The 21631-nt window shown below is 38.7% G+C and overlaps 1 long non-coding RNA gene across 1 annotated transcript; it reads right to left on the reverse strand.

Annotated features, from left to right (window-relative positions):
• Nucleotides 1-10869: 10869 nt before the first annotated feature.
• Nucleotides 10870-11260, reverse strand: LOC115170602 (uncharacterized). Its single transcript, XR_003871069.1, has 2 exons — nucleotides 11060-11260; nucleotides 10870-10940 (listed from the first exon to the last, which is right to left on the reverse strand). It is a non-coding gene; the product is annotated as an uncharacterized LOC115170602 (long non-coding RNA).
• Nucleotides 11261-21631: the final 10371 nt, after the last annotated feature.

Raw genomic sequence — 21631 nt, forward strand, 5'->3', positions numbered from 1 at the left:
AATGTCGATGTATAAATTTGGACAGCACAGTATAGTAGAAAACAGCAGAGTACAATTCATTACAGTGGAGTGTACAATAGAGTACTTTACAGTGGAGTTTACAGTAGAGTACAGTTCATTACAGTACAGTCTACAGTACAGTACAATGCAGTAGAGCACAGTAGAGTACAGTTCATTACAGGACAGTGTACACTAAAGTAAAGGAAAGTATAATTCTGTACAGTAGGGTACAGCAGAGTAGAGTGTAGCCTACTTTACTCTAATGTACTAAACTGTACTCTGCTCTACTGTATTAAACAATACTGTACTGTACTGAATTAAACTTGGCTGTAATACATTTTACTGAATTAATATCTACTGTACTGTACTGTACTTTACTGTACTCTACTGTGCTCTATTGTATTGAACTGTGCCATACCACACTGTGCTGTTTAAACGTGTGAAACACAGCCTAGATGTATATGATTGGTTCAGATTTGGTCTGGTCATTCCATTTTGGTCGTTCAGCAGACACTTTTATTCAAAGCGACTTACAGTGCATTCAACCAAGGTTCAGCGCATTGGGAAAGTATTCTGACTCATAGATTTTTTCCAAATTGTGTTACGTTACAGCCTTACTCTAAAATTGATTAAAAAATAATTTTGTCAATAGAGACAGAATACCCCATAATGACGACGCAAACGCAGGTTTTTAGAAATGTTTGCAAATTCATAAAAAATAATAATTACATCCACATACTGTCCATAATGTCAATACATCCCACCCCAACACACACACACACACACACACACACACAAGTAGTGTTTTCTTTGCAGCAATTCGACTGTGAAGGACTGATTCAGGCTGTCTCCCCTGAACACTTGATGTTGAGATGTGTCTGTTACTTGAACTCTGTGAAGCATTTATTTGGGCTACAATTTCTGAAGCTGGTAGCGCTAATGAACTTATCCTCTGCAGCATAAGAAACTCTGGGTCTTCCTTTCCTGTGTCTGTCCTCATGAGAGCCAGTTTCATCATTGCGCTTGATGGTTTTTGCGACTGCACTTGAAGAAACGATCAAAGTTCTAGAAATCTTCCGCATTGACTGACATTCATGTCTTAAAGTAATGATGGACTGTCATTTCTCTTTGCTTATTTGAGCTTTTCCTGCCATAATATGGACTTGGTCTTTTAGCAAATAGTGCTATCTTCAGTATACCACCCCTACCTTGTCACAACACAACTGATTGGCTCAAACGCATTAAGGAAAGAAATTCCACAAATTAACTTTTAACAAGGATCACCTGTTAAATTAAAAATAGGACAAAACTCCTATTATAATAGCTATATTGAACACTTGCATAGTTTAACTTTGACAGTAATGATACGTACATTAACGTTAACTCTAAAAGTGCAGTGTTACACAATGGTGCAATACAAACTCATTCTGTGTATGGGTTGGGAGTGTGTGAAAGATGGGGGTCCTGATCAAGCAATACCCTGAATGTGCTACAGTATATGTTTTACTATCAATAAATGTATATGTTCTACAAAGAGAAGAATACCACATCAACTGCAAAATTCTGGGTTTATAGGGACATTTTCAAACAGCAGTCTCAATTTCGGCCAACCCAGGAGTGACACCTGTGGCAAATGTGACGCATTCTTCACTAAGATGTCAGCAGCAACATCTGAAGAGGAGAAGAGGAAGATTGCAGTTGAAAGTGAGTTGCACCATCGAAAAGCCAAAAAGGCCTACACACAGCTCCAAAGTGACACTGAGTGGGCTAAAGCCAATGCTGACTGCCATGTCATTTCTGTGGATCTATAGGGGGTGATGTACACCCCTAATCTGACCCACTCCAATGTCTACAATCAGCGGCAGCTGTCAGATTTTAACCTTTGCATCCAGGAACTTGGAAAATAAGATCTTGCATACATGTGTGTTTGGCATGAGGGGATTGCACACCGAGGGTCCATTTAGGTAGCAAGCTGCATATTGAAGTGGGTGAAGACAAAATTCACGCCACTCACCAAACCAGAGGTGCACAAGTTGATCATCTTCAGTGACAGATGCTGTGGGCAGAATAACAACTGGCGGATGCTCAATCTGATGTTGATGCTCGTCTCTATGGGTTACTTTACCCAAGTTGAGCAGAAGTTCATGGTCTCTGGCCATTCTTTTCTTCCTTGTGATCGATCTTTTGCCACCATCGAGAAGAGGTGCAAGGAGTCAGTCCTTCATACACCTGATGATGTTTCAAAGATGATACTTGAAGCACAACCAGCGAAACCATTCAAGGTGATGAGGATGCAATGTGAAGACTTCAGGCACCTTCCAGATTCTGTCCTCAAGCGACCAGCTGGACTACAGATCACCTCAGTGAGGTGGTTAAAAGTCACAGGTATTGCGCAGAAAATAGTTTACTAACATCCCATCAACATGCAACATGTTGTTCTAACAATAAAATATCCTAATGATTCCCTTTTTTTATTCATTACAATATACAGTACATCTCTCTGTCACCACATTTAGCATTAACTCTAAGCAGTTAACTTATTTACTGCTGTCACCTCAGTACAGAAGGACATTTCTTGCCTTTAGCATGGGTTTAACGCAATTCAAACTTAATTGCTGATCATAGTGTTAAACGCAAAGAGAATGGTTTTCTGAACGTTTTGTAATATTGACCTTAGGGACCTGCATAATGGACATGCATATTGGCACATCACATTGATCCATATTTGATATGTACAAGTTGTGCTTCTTTTGATTGAATTAATTTAATTGTATTCTATTTTTGTAGTTATTCTATGGTATGTTCACATTGAGGGCTTCATTTTAAATGAGACTAAGATTTAATGACTCAACTTTTAAGAAAAGTAATCAGTGCTAAAGTTGATAGACCACCTTTAAATGAACCTCCATACAAATTAATTAACTACATATTGCATTTAAGTTATTTACATGAAGGGCATCTGTACTTGAAAGTACTTAAAACATCATATCAGGTGTTAAAAAAGGACATCTTACAAGTGTCATGCAAAATGTCACATATACTGTTCTTCCACAAACTGAAATCATCGCTGGAGATATACTGTTCTTCCACATTCTAAAAATTAAAATAGCAATAAAATAAGTATTTTTTGAAATAACAAAAAAATATCAATTGTTGTTGGAAGATATGAGTATGGTGAATTATTTGTCAACCATAAAACACCTAATGTGGTACACACAATTAATAATATAAAAATAACTGATTATCTTAAAATGGAAAAATTGTCACATATATGGTTCTTCGTCTGTAGGATTCATATGACTATTTTACAGCTATTTAAAGACAAGAATCTCGTTAATCTAACCCCACTGTCCGATTTCAAAAATGCTTTACAACGAAAGCAAAACATTAGATTATGTCAGCAGAGTGCCCAGCCTGAAAAAATCTGACACCCATTTTTCAAGCTAGCATATCATGTCACATAAACCCAAACCACAGCTAAATGCAGCACTAACCTTTTATGATCTTCATCAGATGACACACCTAGGACATTGTGTTATACAATACATGCATGTCTGTTCAATCAAGTTCATATTTATATCAAAAACCAGCTTTTTACATTAGCATGTGACGTTCAGAAAAAGCATAACCACCGCAAACTTCCGGGGAATTTACTAACAGTTTGCTAAATTACTCACGATAAACGTTCACAAAAAGCATAACAATTATTTTAAGAATTATAGATACATTACTCCTCTATGCACTCGATATGTCCGATTTTAAAATAGCTTTTCGGATGAAGCACATTTTGCAATAATCTAAGTACATAGCCCGGCATTACAGGGCTAGCTATTTAGATACCCACCCAGGTCAGCCTCCACCAAAATCACATTTCCTATAAGAAAAATGTTCTTACCTTGCTTGTTCTTCATCAGAATACACTGCCAGGACTTCTACTTCAATAACAAATGTTGGTTTGGTCCCAAATAATCCATCGTTATGTTCCAACAGCGACGTTTTGTTCGTGAGTTCTAGACACTATCAGAATGCTTCTTCACGGTCCCGCGCATGGCGCATTGGCGTGTCAAAAATGTCTAAATATTCCATTACCGTACTTCGAAGCATGTCAACCGCTGTTTAAAACCAATTTTTATGCCATTGAACTCGTAGATAAGTGATAATATTCCGACCGGGAGTATGCATTGAGCCTAAACAGCTGAATAAAATTTCTCCTCAGGAGCGACTCGTGCACACGCCTCATTCAAAGGTCCTCGGAGCAGCCACTTACAAAAGGTGATAATGTGTTTCAGCCTGAGGCTCCCTCGTAAACCTTCAGTTATTTCCCGGGCTCTGAGAGCCTATCGGAGCCCTGGGAATTGTCACGTTACAGCTAAGATCCTTACTTTTCAATAAAAAGATGCAAGACGCACGACTCCTTGTCAGACAGGGTACTTCCTGCTTGAAACCTTGTCAGGTTTTTGCCTGCCATAGGAGTTCTGTTATACTCACAGACACCATTCAAACAGTTTTAGAAAATTCAGAGTGTTTTCTATCCAAACCTCAACAATAATATGCATATTCTAGCTTCTGAGTTGGTGTAGGAGGCAGTTAAAAATGGGAACATATTTTTTCCAAAATTCTCAATACTGCCCCCTAGCCCAGACAGGTTAAATGCATTCCAGGTGACTACCTCCTGAAGCTGGTTCAGAGAATGCCAAGAGTGTGCAAAGCTGTCAGGCAAAGGGTGGATACTTTAAAGAAATATAAAATATATTTTAATTTGTTTAACACTTTTTTGGTTACTACATGAATACATATGTGTTATTTCATAGTGTTGATGTCTTCACTATTATTCTACATTGTGGAAAATAGTAAAAAATAAAGAAAAACCCTGAGGTGTGTCCAAACTTTTGACTGGTACTCTATATATATATATACTCTGGACTACGACATATTTCTATGTTTCTTATGTCCATTCTTTTACTTTTAGATTTGTGTGTATTGTTGTGTATTGTCAGATATTACTGCAGTGGTAGAGCTAGAAATACAAGCATATCGCTAAACCCGTTAAAACATCTGCTAAATGTGTGTATGCGGTAAATTACAATTTATGTGATTAAAAACGATTACAGCTGTAGAGGACACATTTATTTAATTAAAATATATTTCATTAGTACAATAACAAAAAATTCATATCAGGTTGCATTAATAAATACAGTATGCAATGGCCTTCATAACAGCAACAACAACAAAAAATGCACGAAAACATTGTTACATTAGGCTATGTATAGCCCAAGTCAATCACACAATCAGTATAAAAAATTATTTACTCCACAGAGTTGTGAATACATTACTACACAATAAATAGATACGTTCAAAAACAAAAAAGTAAACGTGTAAATAAATAGTTGAATAAATACATACATAAATAAACAATATGTACACAACACACACATAACGCTCATTGGCTACTTAATGTTGTGTCTAGTCTTTGTAGGTGTGCCAGCACCACTGTCCTGATGTCTTCCCAGCCGCTTGCGCTGTATTCCTGCATAAATGAAATACACTTGTTAAGATTTGAGAATAGACACATGTTGTATCATCACATAAATACATCCAGATTTGGTGAATATACTCTCTTTGTAAGATAAATAGATCAACCTACCTCGCGTTTCAAGTAATTCTTCAGGAACTTGAAGTGAAGGCTCATCTTTTTGTTCACTCTTTTGACAGATTTTGATAGTCTAGTTTTCATAGACTTTACCTGTTAGAACAAAATACAAATAATTCAATTAATATTATGATTTGATTAACATGTAACCACTTACATTATAATCTAGTAGGATAGTATAATGTTTTTCCTTTTTGCATTAATGTTTAAGAGGTGAAAATCACAAATGACATACGCATTGGTCCAGCTCCGAGGTCTGTCGATAGAGGTCATTCATAAACTTGTCAACTCCTTTCTGGTCCCAGGCGGGGGACTCATATTTACCACTGCTGTACAATTTCTTTATAGCGTTCAGAGTATGCGAAATGAAGGCCATCTGTTCCTCAGCCTAGTAGAAGAGTGAATTGTATTAGTATATGCCTTGTGAATTGATGGCAAATATCAGAAAATTTGAGCAAATTGTATATTCGTTATAACCTAATTATATACAGTGCATTCGGGAAGTGTTCAGAATCCTTCACTATCTGCACATTTTGTTACGTTACAGCCTCATTTTGAAATTGAATAAATATGATTTCTCTCATCAATCTACACACAATTACCCATAATGACCAAGCCAAAACATGTTTTTACACATTTTTGCTAATTTATTCAAAACAAAAAACAGTTTTTGCTTTACCATTATGGGGTATTGTGTGTAGATTGATGATGATTATTTATTTATTTGTAACCAATTTTAGAAATGGTCTGTAACGTAACACATTTTGGGAAAGTTGAAGGGGTCTGAATACTTTCCGAATTCAGTGTTTATTCCAATCTCAGAAAGAAAGGTTATAGATAGAACAAAACCTTTTTTATGCATATTTCTTACCTTGAAATTATTGACTTGTCTGTATTGTTTGTCAGGGAAAGTGATCTGAGGATCTCGAGAGACTTCATGACCCTGAGATGCCCAAAAATATTAACAAAATCTTGCATTATTATTACTGTACCAAAAGGAGTCAGGTAATTTAAATGAAACATTGCAGCTCATGAAATGTTGAAAAGATGACAAGAGCTCAATGACCAGGAAGTGAATAAACATGACCCTATATCCTACCATTTTCTGAAGCATCGTTATGGTGTTGTTGCTGAACACTTGGAACATGCTCGGAGACCGAGGCAGTGTCCTCATCCACGTGCATCCGATGGTTTTATTCCAGGTGCAAATCGTCATGACCAAGCACATCCAAAAGCTGATTGAACCCATTTTAGCGAAGGTAAACTGTAGTTCTCGTTCTGTCCGCAATCAACGTTAATGCCCTTCCGAAAGACAGCCTACTTCGTCTAATTCCGACAAAAGTAAGTCTTCCGCAACGGATAAAGAGATAACGTGTTCTTCCTGACTGATCAATTTCTAGAATACACAAGTTCTGCCATGCTCCAACCTGTGTCGATCCTTTATACAAAGAGTCTGCAAGGTATTCCAAAAGTGAAAGGTGGAAGTTCCCTTACACTTTCATACCTGCCCTCCTATGTTGAACATAATAAACGGCTCTCTATCCACCGGATGTGTACCAAGCTCACTAAAAGTGGCAGTAATAAAGCCTCTCTTGAAAAAGCCGAATCTTGACCCAGAAATTATAAAAAACTATCGGCCTATATCGAATCTTCCATTCCTCTCAAAAATTTTAGAAAAAGTTGTTGCGCAGCAACTCACTGCCTTCCTGAAGACAAACAATGTATACGAAACGCTTCAGTCTGGTTTTAGACCCCATCATAGCACTGAGACTGCACTTGTGAAGGTGGTAAATGACCTTTTAATGACGTCAGACCGAGGCTCTGCATCTGTCCTCATGCTCCTAGATCTTAGTGCCGCTTTTGATACCATCGATCACCACATTCTTTTGGAGAGATTGGAAACCCAAATTGGTCTACATGGACAAGTTCTGGCCTTTTTTAGATCTTATCTGTCGGAAAGATATCAGTTTGTCTCTGTGAATGGTTCGTCCTCTGACAAATCAATTGTACATTTCGGTGTTCCTCAAGGTTCCGTTCTAGGACCACTATTGTTTTCACTATATATTTTACCTCTTGGGGATGTCATTCGAAAACATAATGTTAAATTTCACTGCTATGCGGAGGACACACAGCTGTACATTTCAATGAAACATGGTGAAGCCCCAAAATTGCCCTCGCTAGAAGCCTGTGTTTCAGACATAAGGAAGTGGATGGCTGCAAATTTTCTACTTTTAAACTCGGACAAAACAGAGATGCTTGTCCTAGGTCCCAAGAAACAAAGAGATCTTCTGTTGAATCTGACAATTAATCTGGATGGTTGTACAGTCGTCTCAAATAAAACTGTGAAGGACCTCGGCGTTACTCTGGACCCTGATCTCTCTTTTGAAGAACATATCAAGACTGCTTCAAGGACAGCTTTTTTCCATCTACGTAACATTGCAAAAATCAGAAACTTTCTGTCCAAAAATGACGCAGAAAAATTAATCCATGCTTTTGTTACTTCTAGGCTCGACTACTGCAATGCTCTACTTTCCGGCTACCCGGATAAAGCACTAAACAAACTTCAGTTAGTGCTAAATACGGCTGCTAGAATCCTGACTAGAACCAAAAAATTTGATCATATTACTCCAGTGCTAGCCTCCCTACACTGGCTTCCTGTTAAGGCAAGGGCTGATTTCAAGGTTTTACTGCTAACCTACAAAGCATTACATGGGCTTGCTCCTACCTATCTTTCCGATTTGGTCCTGCCGCACATACCTACACGTACGCTACGGTCACAAGACGCAGGCCTCCTAATTGTCCCTAGAATTTCTAAGCAAACGGCTGGAGGTAGGGCTTTCTCCTATAGAGCTCCATTTTTATGGAATGGTCTGCCTACCCATGTGAGAGACGCAGACTCAGTCTCAACCTTTAAGTCTTTACTGAAGACTTATCTCTTCAGTAGGTCCTATGATTAAGTATGGTCTGGCCCAGGAGTGTGAAGGTGAACGGAAAGGCTGGAGCAACGAACCGCCCTTGCTGTCTCTGCCTTGTCGGTTCCCCTCTTCCCACTGGGATTCTCTGCCTCTAACCCTTTTACAGGGGCTGAGTCACTGACTTACTGGTGTTCTTCCATGCCGTCCATGGGAGGGGTGCGTCACTTGAGTAGGTTGAGCCACTGACGTGGTCTTCCTGTCTGGGTTGGCGCCCCCCCCTTGGGTTGTGCCGTGGCGGAGATCTTTGTGGGCTATACTCGGCCTTGTCTTCGGACGGTAAGTTGGTGGTTGTAGATATCCCTCTAGTGGTGTGGGGGCTGTGCTTTGGCAAAGTGGGTGGGGTTATATCCTGCCTGTTTGGCCCTGTCCGGGGGTATCATCGGATGGGGCCACAGTGTCTTCTGATCCCTCCTGTCTCAGCCTCCAGTATTTATGCTGCAGTAGTTTATGTGTCGGGGGGCTGGGGTCAGTCTGTTACATCTGGAGTATTCTCTTGTCTTATCCGGTGTCCTGTGTGAATGTAAATATGCTCTCTCTAATTCTCTCTTTCTCTCTTTCTTTCTTTCTTTCTCTCGGAGGACCTGAGCCCTAGGACCATGCCTCAGGACTACCTGGCATGATGACTCCTTGCTGTCCCCAGTCCACCTGGCCATGCTGCTGCTCCAGTTTCAACTGTTCTGCCTGCGGCTACGGAACCCTGACCTGTTCACCGGACGTGCTTGTTGCACCCTCGACAATTACTATGATTATTATTATTTGACCATGCTGGTCATTTACGAACATTTTAACATCTTGACCATGTTCTGTTATAATATCCACCCGGCACAGCCAGAAGAGGACTGGCCACCCCTCATAGCCTGGTTCCTCTCTAGGTTTCTTCCTAGGTTTTTGGCCTTTCTCAGGAGTTTTTCCTAGGGAGTTTTTCCCAGCCACCGTGCTTCTTTCACATGCATTGCTTGCTGTTTGGGGTTTTAGGCTGGGTTTCTGTACAGCACTTTGAGATTTCAGCTGATGTACGAAGGGCTATATAAATAAATTTGATTTGATTTGATACCTGAGTGTTGTTTTACGTCTGGAGAAAATGCAGGGAAAGGACAGGTGCATCGCTCGAAGAATTGTTACATCTTGAGTTATTTGCTGTTTTATCATGAAATATTGGCCTTTCAACCAGGATATTTTTGATAAAAAAATAAACATGTGAATCCATCGGACTATGGCCTAAATAAATATCACCATATAGAAACATTATTGTTTGGCCTTTCACTTCGAAAACCACAGTATTTAATGTTTGAAAACGCAACACCTTTTCATTTGCACACAGCAACTTTGGTGTCAACTACGTTGTAACCACCTGCTTAAAGGGTAATTGTGGTTTGTGGACCCCAACTGCTTATGTAAAGATACAGATCAACCTTGTATGGGTTGACTGAATTACACACTCAACATGACTTTATAACGTTTTAGAAACGGGTTTAAGTGGTCTGATTTATGTTGGTAGACCCGCTCCTTTATTCTCCCGGTTTTCAGAATAAGACGCTCGTAGCCTATGCAGCGCACAGGCAGTATAGACCTTGGCAATACTGCTTACCTTGACATAAGTGCTTAAATTGGAGCCTATATTTCGGGTGCTTTTGAATCTGGGCCTACAGGCACTTGTGAGTAAAATATAGGTCTATCACATCTGCATCTGTTGTCTTTCCACTATAGAGACTGAAGAGTAACAGCATGGTTAGCATTGCTATACTCCATTGAACTAACATTCAGAATGTGGAGTTATAATTATGCTGCATGGTATCCAGTAAATGTGTACTTGATAGAATTAATAACTATGCGAATCAACAATGTTTTACAGTGATATGATGATGTCTTAAAGGGCGGGAAAGTATGGCTGGAATTCAGAGTATTGTAAAGGAGTTTATTGTTTTTCATTGAAGATGGTGTTGATATGTAATTGTTAGTAGGAATAACATCTCATTTAGGAAAACATTTAAACGAAAAAGTCGTTGTATTTCAAGGTTGCATCACACCACAGAATTTTACAAAATTGCGAACACAATTTCAACCAACGTAAGGCGTGTTTGTATCTTTATTTTAATACTATAACCTACATGGAAATTAGTTGCAACACGGAGAAATAACATAAACAAATAAATAAAGCTTAAAGTGGCACATTTAATTTTTTCAACAAAATTACACGTTTTGCAAAAATGAACTAAAAGTCATTTTCTTGGCATTTTTTATTTCTTGTAAAAAAAATCCCTCAGAGTGCTCCCCATTTCAGCTCTCACGACCTCCCATGAGCACAAGCTGAAACGCTGAAATATAAAACGACAAACAAATATGTAATAGGTGAAAAGAATACATTATACACCATAGGTATAGGCTAGGCCCACTCCACCCCTCTCAATAAAATGCAACCTATGAGATGCTTTACCTCACGTGAAAGAAAGTCGTCCACCTGTTTGAAGTAGTTCTTAACCATATCACCAATCAGAAGGTTTTGACGCAGACGCATGTCTCTGACCTGAAGTTGTAAACAACAAACAACATTAATATCAATATCCACGTGATTACATGAATAATAATAGTATAAATAATCATAATTGTGTAACAAGTTACAGTTAACCTAATAATCCTAACCTGCTACGTTAATTATCCTAACCTGCTGCGTAATTTCGGGTTAATCTGCTACGAAAAGTCAAATCTGACGTTAATTTGGCCAGAGCTGGATCCCTTCTAGTCATGACCCTGTCCCACGTGCAGTTATACAAAATAACAAAGGACTTTAATCTGTATAGCAGCTCGCTGACAGTGAGCACTGAGCAGTCATTGTTCATGTTATTTTATTTGGCCTGTAGAAACTGTAATAAAACACCTTCATGACATTGTATCTAGCTCTTAATAATAAATCAGGTCCACAAGAAATCGTTTGATTTACCTTTTTATATTCCAATGTCACTTTGTTTTACAACAAATAATGAAATGCCATGTGGGCTACATGTAGTACATTAAGATAACTGCAGTGGAGCAGCTGTGTGGAGTCCAACTATTATCATCGTGTTCTTCTTTCTGTAACAGAGTAGCTATGCAATTAGTTACACGTTCCATCCCTTGGGAGAGGATATAAAAAGTATGCCTTTAAACGCTTGTACCGTAGGCTATCAAGCGTACTCGATAAATATAACATTGAATACAAAAATAGATAGGCTACTGTATTGAAAATACATTGCGTGAAGGGCCTTGTGTATCTGCACACAGAAGACAAGAACGCAAAATGTCGTCAACAGCTATGCAAGGTGAAGGAATGGAATTTTCAATGCTCTTTGACTTTCCCCACTTGAACTTTCCTTGTTTTACATATTACCTCATCCATGGCATATCAATGAGGGAGGCTATGAAGGTAGGGCAGGTAGCCCAACGTTTAGAAGTAGTGTTCAGGGATTTATCAACTCACCGGACACATGGCCAATCTTAACTTGTCCTTTGTGGTACATCTTCTGTGTGTAATTGTTCTTTACCCGGTTGTGTATGCTAAATGCAGTGACCAAAAGGAGCAAATGTATTATCTTTCTCAAACTCGCCAGACCCTCAATGATCTTTCCATGGTCCGTCAATTTCTTTAACCTGTAACAAATTGACCATATAGGCAGAGACATATTTAGAAATATGGCTCTGAATATTGGCTGTAGCATATATACTGTGATATCACAAGTTATTTATTCTAGTAAAAAATTGATTATTGGAGCTTGATTCATTCATATATTCAGTAGTTTTATTGAGATATAGTGTATTTGGTGTGTGGTGTAGGAGAGGAGACCAAGAGGCTGTATCCCAGAGGCGGAAAGGTTAAGGGTCCAACGTCCACCGCTTTCATTACAGATGATGCTCAGGAGATCATGAGTGGATACAATTTCTGTGTTAGTCTTGTTCAATCACATGGTCACATGGGGTGTTATTGTGATTACAGGAGGGGGAAAAGGTTTGGACACTGAGACTTGCGTTTCAACTAGCCAGCGAGCTCTTCCAACAAAACCTAACACTTGTGAAATGGAATTCCATCAAACTCAGGGACCTCCAAGACCTTCTTGCTCGACAAAATATGACCTATTCGGAATGTGTACGTTCTTGGTTATGTTTCATTTGTTAAACTGTAAATTGGTACACAATTGTGATTATTTATACTATTTTTATTCATGTAATCACATGGATATTGATATTAATGTTGTTTGAATGTTAGTTCAATGGAGTATAGCAATGCTAACCTGTATTACTCATGCTGTTACTCTTCAGTCTCTATAGTGGAAAGACAACAGATGTAGAGGTAACATCAACTCACATATCTGGATAGAAATCCAATAAAAGTCCAATAAAAACACACCAATATGGAATACTTTGACAAATGATCTATGTGATAGACCTATATTTTACTCACAAGTGCCTGTAGGCCCAGATTCAAAAGGCTCCAATTTAAGCACTTATGTCAAGGTAAGCACTTATGTCAAGGTCTATACTGCCTGTGAGCTGCATAGGCTACGAATGTCTTATTCTGAAAACCGGGAGCATAAAGGAGCGGGTCTACCAACATAAATCAGGCCACTTAAACCCGATTCTAAAACGAAATACAGTAATGTTGAGTGTTTAATTGATGTAACCCATACAACGTTGAAATGTATCTTTAAATAGGAAGTTGAGGTCCAGACATGGTTTCAACGTAGTTGGATACCATAGTTTCCGTGTGTAAATGAAAAAGGTGTTGCGATTGCGAAGACGAGATTTAAACGCTTTTGTTTCCGAAGTGAAAGGACAACGAAATGTTTGCAAATAAATGCATATTAATTTAGGCTGTCGTCTGACTAAAATGGATTCACAAGTAAATGTTTTTCATCTCAAACATGTTCCTAGTTGGTAATCCAATATTTCAGAATAAAATAAGAAATGAGTTAAGGTTTTAACAAGTCTTCGAGAGATGCACCTGTCCTTTCCGTGCGTTGTCTCCAGGCCGAAAGATAAACTGTCAGGTATGAAAGCGCCTGTCTACTGGGACTTCCACCTTTCACTTTCGGAACACCGTTCAACATCTTTGTATAAAATATCGACACAGATTGGAGCATGACAGAACTCTGGATTTCGAGAAGTGGATCGATCAGGAAGAACACTTTATCTCTTTATCCTTTGAGGACAACGTCTTCTTTTTAGGAATTCTACAAAGTGTAGGCTGTCTTTCTGAAGTGTGCCTAATTTTGCACCTCGGTTGATAGTGAACAGACAGAGAACTACAGTAGACCTACGATAAAATGGGTTCAATAAGCTTTTGGATGTGCTTGATCCTGACGATTTGCACCTGGAATAAAACCTTCGGATGCACGTGGATGAGGACACTGCCTCGGTCTCCGAGCATGTTCCAAGTGCTCAGCAACAGCACCATAACGATGCTTCAGAAAATGGTAGGATATAGGGTAATGTTTATTTAGTTGTTCCTGGTCATTGAGCAGTTGTCATCTGTTCAACATTTCATGTGCTGCTGTGTTTCATTTGATTCAGTTTCTCTTATATGTATACAATAATAATATTGCAATCATTTGTTTCTATTTTTTGGCATCACAGGGTCATGTGGTCTCTCGGAAATCTCAGATCACTTTCCCTAACGAGCAATACAGACAAGTCGATAATTTCACGGTAAGACATATGCATAGCCTACACTATTTTAAAAAAGGTTTTAGTTCAACGTTTTTTCTAAGAGTTTAGGCCATATAATTAGTTTTTAACGAATACGCAATTTGCTATACTTTTCTGATATTCATAAGGCATGTACTAATACAAATCACTCTTCTAGGATAACGGCCGGATTGTCTTCATTTCGCAAACTCTGAACGCTATAGAGAAATTGTACAGCAGTGGTAAATATGATTCCACCGCCTGGGACCAGAAAGTAGTTGAGGAGTTTATGATTGGTCTGCATCGCCAGACCTCGGAGCTGGACCAATGCGTAAGTCTATGTGATTTGTGATTTTCTCTTAACATTAATGCAAAAAGGAAAACATTATCCTATAATTTTAGATTGCCATATAATGTGATTTAAACGAATCATAATATAACATGAATTACTTTATATTTTGTTCCAACAGGTAAAGACTATAGAACCTGGACTATCAACATCTGTCAAAAGAGTGAACAAAGATATGAGCCTTCACTTCAAATCCCTGAAGAATGACTTGAAACGCGAGGTAGGTCAATGTGTCTTACCAAGAGAGGGCATTCACCAAGTAGGGATATATTCATATGTGTTGACACAACATGTGTCTATTCTAAAATATGACATGTGTGTTTCGTTCATGCAGGAATACAGCGCAAGCGGCTGGGAAGACATAAGGAACATGGTGATGTCACACATGCTAAGACTAGTCACGATACCAATTGACTAACCAATGAGCCTCGTGTGTGTAGAGATGATTTATTTATACGTCTATTTTTTCAACTATTTATTTACACGGTTATTTTTTATATATGTTTTATTTATTTATTTATTTATTATGTGTAATCACAACTCTGCGAAGTAAAACACATTTTATACTGAATAATGAATTATGTGCTAGGTATTTTTAGGCTGTAGAAAATGTAACAATGTTTTCATGCAGTGATTTTTGTATTTATGAAGGCCATTGTATACTGTATTTATTATTGCAACATGATTTTGTTATTGTAAGGATTAAATACATTTTAATTAAATAAATGTGACCTCTAACAGCTGAAATCTATTTCAATCTAACATATTTACATATAGGCCTAATAAAAATGTCCTTAAATAGTCCTGATAATGGCACACAGTGTTGTTGTGTCTTAACTTGAAGACTCACTGATGATATCACACAACCTGTGTAAAACGGCTGGGAAACCTTTAAAATGCGTCCGCAGTGGAGGCAAAAGAAGTAGACCTTTCAGCACCATGGCAAACAAACAGACCGGATCTGACAGGATTACAGCAATCCTGAATGAATCGTGAATAATGATTAGTGAGAAAGTTAAAGACGCACAAATATCATACCCCCATGACATGCTAACCTCTCAGCATTACAGTAACTGCCGAGGTTTGCACTTTTTGGAGATGGGGTATGATATTTCAAATCAAATCAAACTTTATTTGTCACATGCACAGAATACAACAAGCGTAGACCTTACCGTGAAATGCTTACTTACAAGTCCTTTAACCAACAGTGCAGTTCAAGAAGAGTTAAGAAGATATTTACCAAATAAACAAAAGTAAAAAATAATTAAAAGCAACACAATAAAACAACAATAAGGGGGTACCGGTACCAGGGGTACAGGTTAGTTGAAGTAATGTGTACATGTAGGTAGGTCTGAAGTGACTATGCATAGATATTAAACAGAGAGTAGCAGCAGTGTACAAAACAAATGGAGGAGGGGGTGTCAATGTAAATAGCACGGTGGCCATTTGATTAATTGTTCAGCAGTCTTATGGCTTGGGGGTAGAAGCTGTTAAGGAGCCTTTTGGTCCTAGACTTGGCGCTCTGGTTCCACTTGCTGTCCGGTAGCAGAGAAAGCAGTCGATGACTTGAGTGACTGGAGTCTCGGACAATTTTGTGGGCTTTCCTTTGATACTGCCTATTATCATATAGGTCTCGGACGGCAGGAAGCTTTGCCCCAGGGATGTACTGGGCCGTACCAACTACTCTCTGTAGCGCCTTATGGTTAGATAACGAGCAGTTGCCATACCAGGCGGTGATGCAACCGGTCAGAATGCTCTCGATGGTGCAGCTGTAGACATTTTTGAGGTTCTGTGGACCCATGCCAAATCTTTTCAGTCTCTTGAGGGGGAAAAGGTTTTGTCGTACCCTTCTCAGGACTGTCTTTGAGTGTTTTAAACATGATAGTTTGCTGGTGATGTGGACACCAAGGAATTTGAAACTGTCGACCCGCTCCACTGCAGCCCCGTAGATGTTAATGGGAGCCTGTTTGGCCCACCTTTTCCTGTAGTCCATGATCAGCCCTTTGTCTTGCTCACATTGAGGGAGAGGTTATTGTCTTGGCACCACACTGCCAGTTCTCCGACCTCCTCCCTATAGGCTGTCTCATCGTTGTCGGTGATCAGGCCAACCACTTTGTGTTATCAGCAAACTTAATATTGGTGTTGGAGTCGTGTTTGGCCACGCAGTTTTTGGGTGAACAGGGAGTACAGCAGGGGACTAAGTACACACCCCTGAGGGGCCCCAGTGTTGAGGATCAGCGTGACAGACGTTTTGTTGCCTACCCTTACCACCTGGGGGAGGCCCATCAGGAAGTCCAGGATCCAGTTGCGGAGGGATGTGCGGAGGGAGGTGTTTAGTCCCAGGGTCCTTAGCTTAGTGATGAGCTTCGTGGGCACTATGGTGTTGAACGCTGAGCTGTAGTCAGTGAATAGCATTCTCACATAGGTGTCCTTTTTTGTAGGTGGGAAAGAGCAGTGTGGAGTGCGATTGAGATTGCGTCATCTGTGGATCTGTTGGGGCGATATGCGTATTGGAGTGGGTCTAGAGTATCTGGGAGGATGCGAGATGTGAGACATGACCAGCCGTTCAAAGCACTTCATGGCTCCCGACGTGAGTGCTACGGGGCGGTAATCATTTAGGCAGGTTACCTTCGCTTCCTTGGGCACAGGGACTATGGTGATCTACTTGAAACATGTAGCTATTACACACTCGGTCAGGGAGAGGTTGAAAATGTCATTGAAGACACTTACCAGTTGTTCCGCGCATGCTTTGAGTACCTGTCCTGGTAATCCGTCTGGCCCCGCGGCTTTGTCAATGTTGACCTGTTTAAAGGTCTTGCTCACATCGGCTACCGAGAGCATTATCACACAGTCATCCAGAACAGCTGGTGCTCTAGTACATGCTTCGGTGTTGCTTGCCTCGAAGCAGCATAAAAGGCATTTAGTTCGTCACTGGGCATCTCGGGTCTGGGTTTCCCTCTGTTGTCCATAATAGTTTTCAAGCCCTGCCACATCCGACGAGCGTCAGAGCCGGTGTAGTAGGATTTAATCTTAATCCTGTATTGACGCTTTGCTTGTATGATGGTTCGTCTGAGGGCATAGCGGGATTTACAGTGGGGGAAAAAAGTATTTGATCCCCTGCTGATTTTGTACGTTTGCCCACTTACAAAGAAATGATCAGTCTTTAATTTTAATGGTAGGTTTATTTGAACAGTGAGAGACAGAATAACAACAAAAAAATCCAGAAAAACGCATGTCAAAAATGTTATAAAATGATTTGCATTTTAATGAGGGAAATTTGTTTAGGCACAAAAGTTAATTAATTTGTCATGTTGTCTTGCAATATTACTTAACAGCCATGTTGCAACCCGAATGGATTTTTTAGAATGAGTTATTTTTGAATAGGTTTACAACTTTTCACTTTGTCATTCAGGCCTGTAATGTGGAGTGAATGCAATGGTGTTGATCCATGCAGAGATTTCTATCAGCTCAGCCAATACACACTGTAGCTATTTTAAAATCATCTTTAGCCTCATAGTGACATTCCTGAGTTTCCATTCACTCCCACAGCTCATTTAGGAAGGATGGCGATATATTTGCAGTGTCTGGTTGCTTTTATACACGATCTAGAGATGAATTACCATACTTGACCATACTCAAAATATTAAGGAGTTAGGGATTATTTATTAACCTCACCTGATCTATGCCTGTCTAAAGAAAAATCAGTTAGTGCGCATGGGAGGCCTTGAGAGTTGAAATAGAGGGCATCCTGAGACATTTTCAGAAGAAATAAAAAAATGCCAAGAAAACACGTGTCATGGTAGCATATTGTCGTTACATTTTGCATAAAAGTTTATTAAAGCATGTTTTATAAGTAATTTTGTTAAATATATTAATTATGACAATCCTATGTGTTTATGTTATTCCTCCATGTTGCAGCAAATTACCACGCACTCTTAGGAAAAAAGGTTCTAGATTGAACCAAAAAGGGTTCTATTGATTGTTTCATATATGGCACCCCTGAAGGTTCTATATAGAACCCTTTTCTAAGAGTTTGTATATAATTTGAATAAACACACACACACACACACACACACAGCTTATATTTGTTAGAATTGTGCTAGCAATTTTGTAAAAATGTGTGATGTGAATCAACCGATGAATGAAGACGAATTTCTCCATGAAATGTTAGCATAATTCCATAGCAACGTAATCTCAAATGAAAAACAATAAACGCCTTTAGAATACACTTTTAGACAGTAAATCATATGACTGTGGCATCATATCATTGTAAAATATTGTTTATTCGTATAGTTATTAATAATATAAAGTATATACTGGATATTATGCAACATAATTATTATAATCATTTGAATATTAGTTCAATGGACTATACCAATCGCTCTTCAAACCAAGCCTCTACTCTTCAGTCTCTGGAGAGGAAAGGTAATAGTTTCAGAGGTCCCATTAACTTACATAACTGGATGAATAAATAAAATATGTATTTACAAGTCCATTAAAGACAAGAATATTGAATACTTTGACAGATGATCTACGTGATAGACCTATCTTACACATACATGCCTATAGGCCCAGATTCAAAAGCCCCCGCAATATAGGCTCCAATTGAAGCAGTATTCCCAAGGTCTATACTGTCTGTGCACTTCATAGGATACCAGTGTCTTATTCTGAAATCCGGGAGCATATAGAAGGGTGTCTACCAAAATATTTCAGACCACCCAAACCTGTTTCTAAAACGTTATAAAGTCATGTTGAGTGTGTAATTCATACAACCCATACAAGGTTGATCTGTATCTTACATAAGCAGTTGAGGTCCACAAAACACAATTACCCTTTAAGCAGGTGGTTACAACGTAGTTGACACCAAAGTTGCTGTGTGCAAATGAAAAGGTGTTGCGTTTTCAAACATTAAATACTGTGGTTTTCGAAGTGAAAGGAAAAACAATAATGTTTCTATATGGTGATATTTATTTAGGCCATAGTCCGATGGATTCACATGTTTATTTTTTATAAAAAATATCCTGGTTGAAAGGCCAATATTTCAAGATAAAACAGCAAATAACTCAAGATGTAACAATTCTTCGAGCGATACACCTGTCCTTTCCCTGCATTTTCTCCAGACGTAAAACAACACTCAGGTATGAAAGTGTAAGGGAACTTCCACCTTTCACTTTTGGAATACCTTGCAGACTCTTTGTATAAAGGATCGACACAGGTTGGAGCATGGCAGAACTTGTGTATTCTAGAAATTGATCAGTCAGGAAGAACACGTTATCTCTTTATCCGTTGCGGAAGACTTACTTTTGTCGGAATTAGACGAAGTAGGCTATCTTTCGGAAGGGCATTAACGTTGATTGCGGACAGAACGAGAACTACAGTTTACCTACGCTATAATGGGTTCAATCAGCTTTTGGATGTGCTTGGTCATGACGATTTGCACCTGGAATAAAACCATCGGATGCACGTGGATGAGGACACTGCCTCGGTCTCCGAGCATGTTCCAAGTGTTCAGCAACAACACCATAACGATGCTTCAGAAAATGGTAGGATATAGGGTCGTGTTTATTCACTTCCTGGTCATTGAGCTCTTGTCATCTTTTCAACATTTCATGAGCTGCTACGATTCATTTAAATTACCTGACTCCTTTTGGTACAGTAATAATAATGCAATTTTTGTTTACATTTTTTGGCATCTCAGGGTCATGAAGTCTCTCGAGATCCTCAGATCACTTTCCCTGACAAACAATACAGACAAGTCAATAATTTCAAGGTAAGAAATATGCATAAAAATGGTTTTGTTCTATCCATAACCTTTCTTTCTGAGATTGGAATAAACACTGAATTCGGAAAGTATTCAGACCCTTTCACCTTTTCCACATTTTATTACGTTACAGATCATTTCTAAAATGGCAAAAACAGTCTTTTGCTTTTAATAAGTTAGCCGAAATGTCGAATAACATGTTTTGGCTTGGTCATTATGGGTTATTGTGTGTAGATTGATGAGAGAAATCATATTTATTCAATTTCAAAAGGAGGCTGTAACGTAACAAAATGTGCAGATAGTGAAGGATTCTGAACACTTCCCGAATGCACTGTATATAATTAGGTTATAACGAATATACAATTTGCTCAAATTTTCTGATATTTTCCATCAATTCACAAGGCATATACTAATACAATTCACTCTTCTTCTAGGCTGAGGAACAGATGGCCTTCATTTCGCATACTCTGAACGCTATAAAGAAATTGTACAGCAGTGGTAAATATGAGTCCACCGCCTGGGACCAGAAAGGAGTTGACAAGTTTATGAATGACCTCTATCGACAGACCTCGGAGCTGGACCAATGCGTATGTCATTTGTGATTTTCACCTCTTAAACATTAATGCAAAAAGGAAAAACATTATACTATCCTACTAGATTATAATGTAAGTGGTTACATGTTAATCAAATCATAATATTAAATGAATTATTTGTATTTTGTTCTAACAGGTAAAGGCTATGAAAACTAGACTATCAAAATCTGTCAAAAGAGTGAACAAAAAGATGAGCCTTCACTTCAAGTTCATGAAAAATTACTTGAAACACGAGGTAGGTTGATCCATTTATCTTACAAAGAGAGTATATTCACCAAATCTGGATGTATTTATGTGATGATACAACATGTGTCTATTCTCAAATCTTAACAAGTGTATTTCATTTATGCAGGAATACAGCGCAAGCGGCTGGGAAGACATCAGGACAGTGGTGCTGGCACACCTACAAAGACTAGACACAACATTAAGTAGCCAATGAGCGTTATGTGTGTGTTGTGTACATATTGTTTATTTATGTATGTATTTATTCAACTATTTATTTACACGTTTACTTTTTTCTTTTTGGACGTATTTATTTATTGTGTAGTAATGTATTCACAACTCTGTGGAGTAAATCATTTTTTATACTGATTATTTGATTGACTTGGGCTATACATAGCCTAATGTAACAATGTTTTCGTGCATTTT

This window comes from Salmo trutta, chromosome 32 (genome assembly GCF_901001165.1).
Source record: "Salmo trutta chromosome 32, fSalTru1.1, whole genome shotgun sequence".
NCBI classification, from domain to species: Eukaryota; Metazoa; Chordata; class Actinopteri; order Salmoniformes; family Salmonidae; genus Salmo; species Salmo trutta.